Source organism: Leptonychotes weddellii, chromosome 10, assembly GCF_054177405.1.
Source record: "Leptonychotes weddellii isolate Sample4059 chromosome 10, ASM5417740v2, whole genome shotgun sequence".
NCBI classification, from domain to species: Eukaryota; Metazoa; Chordata; class Mammalia; order Carnivora; family Phocidae; genus Leptonychotes; species Leptonychotes weddellii.
The window spans coordinates 75,742,337-75,750,982 of NC_138378.1; the positions used below are offsets into that span (position 1 = coordinate 75,742,337).

The following is an 8,646-nucleotide window of genomic DNA, read 5'->3' on the forward strand; positions in this document are numbered from 1 at the left end:
AGGGTTCTAGAGGGGAGGGGGGTGGGAGGATGGGTTAGCCTGGTGGTGGGTATTGAGGAGGGCACATTCTGCATGGAGCACTGGGTGTTATGCACAAACAATGAATCATGGAACACTTCATCTAAAACTAATGATGTAATGTATGGGGATTAACATAAGAATAAAAAATTAATTAATTAATTAATTAATTTAAAAAAAAGACACAAACTATATATATTTTAAACTCAATACAGTTTTTAAAAAATTTTATTTATTCGTTTGAGACACAGAGATACAGAGATAGAGAGAGAGAGAGAGAGCACAAGCAGGGGAAGAGGCAGAGGGAGAGGGAGAAGCAGGCTCCCCGCTGAGCCAGGAGCCCGATATGGGGCTCGATCCCAGGACCCTGGGATCATGATCTGAGCTGAAGGCAGATGCTTAACCCTCTGAGCCACCCAGGTGCCCCTCAATACAATTTTTAACTGATGTACATAAACAATATAAGAAATACACTGATATATTAAAGGTAGTTATTAATGAGTCATATAGAGAATCTTATTCTGAGTATATTTGTATATATTATAAATTTTTTACAATGAACTTCTGCTTATAATCAGGAAAAAAAGGTATCAAAAATCCCCAACCTATGGCAGTTCCTCAAAAATTTAAACAGAATTACCACATGACCCAGCAATTCCACTCCTAGTATACACTCAAGAAAACTAAAAAAACAAAACAAAAAACTGAGAACATATGTCCACAATAATATTTATACATAAATATCCATAGCAATATTATTTATAATAGCCAAAAAGTAGAAACCCTCCACGTGTCCAACAGGTAAAAAAAATGTGGCATATCCATGCAATGGAATATTATTCAGCAGGAAACCGGAATGGAGCACAGACACAGCCACAACATGGATAAACACTATGTTAAGTGAAAGACACTAGACACAAAAGGGCATTTATAATAGGATTTCATTCATAAGAAACGTTCAGAATAAGCAGATCTACAGACAGAGAGTATAGTCTACTAGTGGTTGCTGGGAGCTGGGGGATGGGCAGCGACTGCTAATGGGTCCAAGGTTTCTTGTTGGGGTGAGGAAAATGGTCTGCAATTGGTGATGATGGTTGCACAACCTTGTGAATACACTAAAAACCACTCAGTTGTACACTTTATTTATTTATTTATTTTTTTTTTAAAGATTTTATTTATTTGACAGAGAGAGATACAACGAGAGAGGGAATACAAGCAGGGGGAGTGGGAGAGGGAGAAGCAGGATTCCCGCTGAGCAGGGAGCCCGATGAGGGGCTTGATCCCAGGACCCTGGGACCATGACCTGAGCCGAAGGCAGACGCTTAACGACTGAGCCACCCAGGCGCCCCTCAGTTGTACACTTTAAAGGGTGAATTTTGTGGTGTGTGGATTATTATATCTCAAAAAAAAAAAAATAAAAAGGAAAAAATTCCCTTGTCCAAATGACACATTTCACTGCTTCTCACAATTTTCTTTCCCAAAATCCTTCTCCTTACTTTTAAGTGATGCTCAGGCTGATAGAGTACAAATGCCCCCCAAGCCAGGCCCATGTAGGCAGACAGGTGGCCGTCCGTTTATATGATGGACAGACTCCTGAGAAGGTGATTGTGATTGTGAATCTCTCCCCATCGTTCCTTCCATCCTCTCCAGTTCGTTCATCTATCTATCCTTCCTTCCTATCCTCCCTCCCTCAAGCACTAAAGCCATACTATCCAGGGGGCCCCCACAGTGAGGAGCTAATCCTTACAGCTAGCTACCCTTTGAAACTGACACTCTGTCCTTTTAAATCTCCCCTATAAAATACAAGTTTTCTGAGATTTTGAACTTATCAGCTCTGTGGGAATTAACTGATCTAACATACAGCAGGCTGAAAAGACAAGAGATACAGAGAGAAGCTCTAATAGGGGCAAAGGGATGGGGCAGGCCCACAGCAGGCAATAGCTCCCGGAATGGACAAGCCTCAGTGGGGTATGAGAGCACTGGTACTAGGAATCTTCCAGGAGAGAGGGGAAGACGGGCACAAAGGCAATATATGCTGACTGATCAGTCCTGAGAAGGTAGGCCTGCTTCTCTCCCTTATCAGGCCTGAGGCAGTCATCACGAAATCTTCCACCTCCGAAGTCTGACCCTCCGGCTTAGAGGCCTTTTAGACTCCCCGAGTGGATGACATTGCTGCAGTAGAATACTGGGCACAAAAAAAGGGGAAAGGAACAAAGCAGGGGGTTGGTCCCTCCCCAGGACTGGGCCAAAGGTAAAGTAAAAAGAAGAGTCAGTATTGAAAAAGTAAAAGTAGGAAAAAGCAAATGAAAAATTTTAAACTGGCCCAAGGTTCTTTTCTATAGGGCATATAGAACTTTGTAAAGATCAGGTGAGGATTTGGGGTTGGGACTCTTGGGGAGGGTAAGGGAGGAGGCTGGAGGCCCTGGAGCAGGGTAGCCCTTTGAGTAAAGATGCCACCTTCCTGCTCAGGGTGGAGCGGGGCCAGACTGGACAGAGAGGGTGTTGAAATGAAAAACTGATGGAGGAAGTTAAAGAAAACAGGTGAGGTAAGCGGTAGGTACATCGTTTTGCACTTGAGGGCTCACGTGGCAGGCCTACAGGAGCACCAGGGTGGGGCAGGGGGGAGTCTCATGGGTGATAGTCAACAGTTCTGCCTGTCTAGCAATCTCCCCTCCATTCTTCTGGATACAGCACCTCACTTTTCTGACGGAGAACTCCATCTCCCTCAGTCCCCAGCGGGACTGTCAGCACAGGATCCAGACCAGCCAGTGAGACTCTGTCTTGATCACACAAGGAGGCTGGCATGGCCTCTAGTTAAGGCAGCCTGCCTTTTCCTGAAAACCCAGGCCCAAGTCTTCTGGTCTTCCTGAAGCCTCAGAGCCAACCCTTTCTTCAAGGCTACGAGCTGGGAGTCTTCTAATAAATGACCTTTTTTGTCTTATGTTAGCTGGACCCTCACTGATACAACATGAGAAACATGATGCCATGCACCTGGGTGGCTCAGTCCGTTAAGCGTCTGCCTTTGGCTCAGGTCATGATCCCAGGGTTCTGGGATGGATGCTGGGCTTCCTGCTCAGCGGGGGGTCTGCTTCCCCCCTCTGCCCGCCCCTCCCCCTGCTCATGCACATGCACTCTTTCTTTCTCTCTCTCGCTCAGTCAAGTAAATAAAAAATCTTTTAAAAAAATTTAAAAAAAGAAGAAACATGATGCCATGGTACTAAGAATTCCCATTACTTACTGAATGTCTACCATGTGCCAAGAACAGTGTGGGGCCTATCACATGTATTAACCTAATGCTCACTCCACAGATGCAGAAACTAGGACTCAAGAGAGATTAATACCATGTCTTGGAGTTCCATATTTAAAGGAGATGAGGCACCTGGGTGGCTCAGTTGGTTAAGCAACTGCCTGCAGCTCAGGTCATGATCCTGGAGTCTCAGGATCGAGTCCCACGTCAGGCTCCCTGCTCAGTGGGGAGTCTGCTTCTCCCTCTGACCCTCCCCCATCTGATGCTCTCTCTCTCTCTCAAATAAATAATCTTATTTATTAAATAAAAATCTTAAAAAAAAAACATTTTAAAAAATAAATAAAAAATAAAGGAGATGAAAAGGGGATTCAGATCCACTTTGATTTAGCTTCCAAGCCTAGGCTCATTCTCTCTCCTTCCCCCTCCCATCCCCTCCCTTCCCTTCCCTTCCTCTTTCTTTTAAATTTGTGGATGTTGGGGGGCAGAGAGCTGAGTTAACCAAATTCCTCAGTTCCTGGCACTTGAGCACCTCCGGTTCCCTCTCCTGTTTCACCACCCAAGTTTTCCCCACCCTACCACACCACCTGCCCAATGCCCAGGACCACAGCTCACATGTGATAGGGTCTGACCTCTTCCTGACAGGCACTCCAGATATTTGGGACTCTAGACTTTGGGTTTCTTTGTTTCCTTGAGGATCAAAATCTAGTTTGACCTGAGAAACTTTTCCAGGTGACTCTCCAGCACTCCCATCCAATAGCCAACCTATTAGTATTATCAGCTTAGCTCTGGGCTAGAATGAGATGTGGAACTGGTAAGAAAGAGAAAGACTCAGTCTCTACCCTTTAGAAGTTTAAAATCCATACAATGGTCCACTGAAAATACATATGGAGAACTGACCTCATGTGCCAGGTCCAATGATAGGAAGGATGACTGCAACAGTTGCTGCCCTCTTAGAGCTAAGAGTCTACTAGGGAAGAAGACAATTAAGCAATTAAACCTTTGTCACAAGGCTGTGGTAGGGGATATGGAGCAAAGCTGGGTAGACAGAATCCAGGCCTGGGCATGACTTGGATAGTAACATTAATCCCAGAAATCATGAAGAAATATAAATCTATAAGTATATTTGTTTCCGCTCATTTGCCTCAGCATCATGCAACAATGGTGGGTGGAATTTTCATCACACTTGGAGGGAAAGTGTGGGATGGCCAGAATTAAAATGGAGACTATGTGGCATGCAGTAAATTTAAGTGCGAGGAGTCCAGAGAGACACTCAGAGAAGGAAGCAGTCATCCTAGACTAGACCTGTGGAGACCGGGGCCAAGGGAGGCCCATCGAGTGGGACATGGATGTCCCCACATACAGATGCCTTCACTGGAGAAAACAAACAGGTATCTAATATAAATCCCAGTCAAAAGACACAGAAGACTCTGCCCTGCAGGTGAGAGTAAGGGCTGGGCTGCTTCCCACAAGGATAATTCTCCATGTGGTCCAGGATAGGTGGTGGTGGGGGCAGATTAGCCAACAGTGGTGAATGGTTCTCCTGAGCAGCCCAGCTGCCCAGCAGGTAAGAAGGCAGCACTGAGAACCCTTTCCACTACCACCTCTGCTTAGATACAAGTGTGCTCAGGACAGGGCGCCTGGGTGGCTCAGTTGGTTAAGCGACTGCCTTCAGCTCAGGTCACAATCCCAGGGTCCTGGGATCAAGTCCCACGCTTCTCCCTCTCCCTCTGCCCCTCCCCCAGCTTGTTTTCTCTCTTGCTCACTCTCTCAAATAAATAAATAAAATCTTTAAAAAAAAGTGTGCTCAGGACAGAGTCTGTTCATCACAGGCCGCCCCTGGAGTAGGTTGAGGCCTCCCAGATCAGCCAGCCCATTTGGGGACACCTAAAAGCTTCTTTAACTTGAGCCTTTATGTCCCCAGCCCACTGTTTCAAGCAATAGAAAGCCCTCATTTGGAAGTGGGATCAGAGTTTCCCAGACTTCATCCAAAGAGACCCCAGGAGGTGGCTCTGACATCAGTCCCCAGCCCCTCCTCACTCAGGGCCTAGGGACCACTGGACCCAAATGGTGAGGGACATGAAGGCCATCAGAACCCCCTCTGGGGACTTCACAGCTGGTCTCATGCTGACTGGAACACACTGACTGGGGCCCCTGCCATGTGTGTCTCTCACTGGGAGCCAGGAGAGTAGGAGGGGATTGTGAGGGTCATTTAGTGGGGAAGATTCTCGTCCTGTTCGAAGCTGGAGCTGAAGAGGGTTCCCCAAAGTGCAGTGTCACAACACATGCCTGGAACACCATTCTTCCTATTCCTGCTGGCCACAGACAGTGCAGGGCTGGGCTTGGCAGGGACGGGGGGCCGGAATGGTGGGGAAAGCCTTATAGAGGACGTGGGCCTTCCTTTGGGCCTTGAGGGATGAGCCACCTTGGGTCAAGAAGAAAGAGAAAGGAGGAGGAATGGTGTTCCAGGGAGGGTGAACAGCCTGGACAAAGAGGCAGAGGTGGCAACACAGTGTTCAGTCAGAAGTCCAGTCTGAATAAGAAGAAACCAGGAAAAGGAATCCTGAAGAATAAAGACTCTCCTCCCCACTCTCCGCCCTCTGGCAGAAGAAACCAGTGTTTCCCCAAGTGTCATATCCTCTGGGCATCTCCGGTCACTTCTATCCCCAACCCCAGGTCCAAACAGCCAGGCTCCAGGAGCCACAGAAAACAAGGGTGGGAAAAAAAAAAAAAAAAAAAGGGTGGGCTTTCCACAGCCCCTCACTGGCTCCCTTCCTTCCGTTCCTCTGCACCTCCTGACTCTGATCTTTGCCCTGGATGTACTTACCCTTTCGGGTAAAAATAAATAAATAATCTCTCCCAATCTCTCTCTCCCCCTCTCCCTTCCCCCCTCCCCCCCCCACACACCCCTACACCTACACCTGCTTAAACTCCAATGGCTTCTCACTGCCCTTGGGATAAAATCCCAAATCCTTACCCTAGGCCTGCCCCACCTGGTCCCTGGGCTGGCTCAGCCACTCCCACCCCCTCTCTCAGCTGTCTCTTGCCCCAGGCCTTCTGCACCTCATGGCCTTTGCCCAAGCCACCGCCTCTGCCAAGAAGGCTCCTCACCTGCAGGCTGCAACTGAGCCATTACTTCCTCACAGAGGCCTTCCCCCTAGTGTAAGCCAAGTACCTCCTTCACCCTTTTTCATGGGACCCTGTTATTTCCCATCACCCTGTTCGTCTCCCTTTCTATAACCATTTGTGTCTGTGTGTTTCCTTACTTCATACCAGCTCCCTACACCGGGATGATGGCTTCTCAGGTTTCATTCACCCTAATTCCCCAGAGCCCAGTATACATCCTGACAAGTATTTGTTTTTTAAATATTTAAAAGACACCCCTCTGCCTGTAGGATGAAAATCTAAGCTCTTGACACAAAGACCTTTTCACATCTGAGTTTTGCCTGCTCTCCAGCCTCATGTCCCCCAGGTTGGCCATCCCTACCCCTGACCTCCTTAGGGAGCCTGGGCTCCAGCCAGACCAGGTTACTTGCCATTTTTGGAACACAGTCTGCCCTTTCTCATCTTCATACTTTCCTATAAGTTTTTCTCTTGGTAGAGAGTAGCAAATTCCTATCCATCCTTCAAGGTTCACTCTGGCTCCTTCCTGGATTCTTCCAGGCAGCATTCCTGGCGCTCCTCTCCCCTCCCTTCCCACATCAGTCTGTCCTTTTATTGTTCTCCTACCTCTCTTCTCCATTAACTCCTGAGGGCACCCTGGACTCCTCTTCATCTCAAGTGCCTGTTACAGGTCCTAGCACACAGAAGGACCTCAAAGGAAAGATCTTTCAGCTGAATGATTTCTGCTCAATAAAGGAAGAACATTCCAATGTTCCAGCAGACCCCCAAGCAGCAGGTGCTCCCCTGTAAGGCAGTAAACCCTCTCCCCCATGGGGAATTCTTTAAGCAGAGGCTGCACACCCTATCCAAGAGTGTTTTTCAAATTCTTTGTGATCCATTATAAACATACATAAATATCACACTAAAAACAAGAGTTTCACAAAATATTTACTCTTTCTTCCATGTGGTATACCCTGGTATTTTTTTTGTATTTCATTTTTCATAAATGCTGGTTTTTAACCACTATAAATGGGGTTTCAGGAGCCAGAAATGAGTTGAGACCCACAGTCTGAAAGACTCCTATGCTAGCCAGCATGTTAGAGTCCCTCATCACATCCATCACCCCACATCCACCATTTCCTCTTTGACACCGGTGGGCACTTCTAGGTTACTTACCCAATCAAAAGGGTGATTCTCCTAGAGCTGAGCAGGGACTAGAAGGGGAAGGTTCTGCTGACTGGTTAACAGGTAGGAGGGCTCCCGGGTACAGCTGCCCAGAGACCAAGGCCTCCCACTCATTCGACCCCACAAATATTTATTGAGTACCTACTATATGCTAGGCACTGTCCCTGTCTCTGGAGATACAGCTATGAATAAGAGATTAAAAACACCTGCTCTGATGGCAAGGATGTGGAGAAATTGAAACCCTTGTGCATTGCTGGTAGGAATATAGGTACATCCTTTATGGTAGATGCATCCTTTATGGAAAATAGTATGATGGTTCTTCAAAAGGTTAAACATATGAGGTGCCTGGGGTGGCGCAGTTGGTTGAGTGGTTGAGCATCTGACTCTTGGTTTTGGCTCACGTTGTGATTTCAGGGTCGTGGGATCGAGTCCCACATCAGGTTCCTGGCTCAGCATGGAGTCTACTTAAGACTCTCTCTCCCCACATGGGGCACCGGGGTGGTTCAGTCGGTTAAGCATCTGCCTTCAGCTCAGGTCATGATCCCAGGGTCCTGGGATCGAGCCCTGCATTGGGATCCCTGCTCTACGGGGAGTCCGCTTCTCCCTCTGCCCCTCCCCCCCACTCCCCCACTCTCTCTTTCTCTCAAATAAATAAATAAATAAATAAGGTTAAACAATGAATTATCACATGATCCAGCAATTCCACTTCTGGGTATATACCCAAGAGAATTATAAGCAGAGACCGGAACACATACACCAATGTTCATAGCAGCATTATTCACACACAACAGCCAAAAAGTGGAAGCAACTCAAATGTCCGTCAACAGATGAGTGAATAAACAAATATGGGATATACATACAATGGAATATTATTCAACCTTAAAAAGGAAGGAAATTCTTTTTTTTTTTTTTTAAAGATTTTATTTATTTATTTGAGAGAGCGAGAATGAGAGAGAGTACATGAGAGGGGAGAGGGTCAGAGGGAGAAGCAGGCTCCTCGCCGAGCAGGGAGCCCGATGCGGGACTCGATCCCGGGACTCCAGGATCATGACCTGAGCCGAAGGCAGTCGCTTAACCGGCTGAGCCACTCAGGCGCC

The 8,646-nt window shown here is 47.1% G+C and overlaps 1 protein-coding gene across 46 annotated transcripts in view; it reads right to left on the bottom strand.

Annotated features, from left to right (window-relative positions):
* The window catches only part of LOC115943569 (retroviral-like aspartic protease 1), a 109,742-nt gene that overhangs the window by 22,493 nt on the left and 78,603 nt on the right, over positions 1-8,646 (bottom strand). For 2 of the 46 annotated variants that reach the window (XM_081832104.1, XM_081832102.1), the window contains one exon: positions 4,163-4,232. The exons of the other annotated variants lie outside the window; for them this stretch is intronic. The gene's annotated coding sequence lies outside the window, so the exon portion shown is untranslated. The remainder of the gene's footprint in view (positions 1-4,162; positions 4,233-8,646) is intronic. 46 annotated transcript variants of the gene reach the window in all.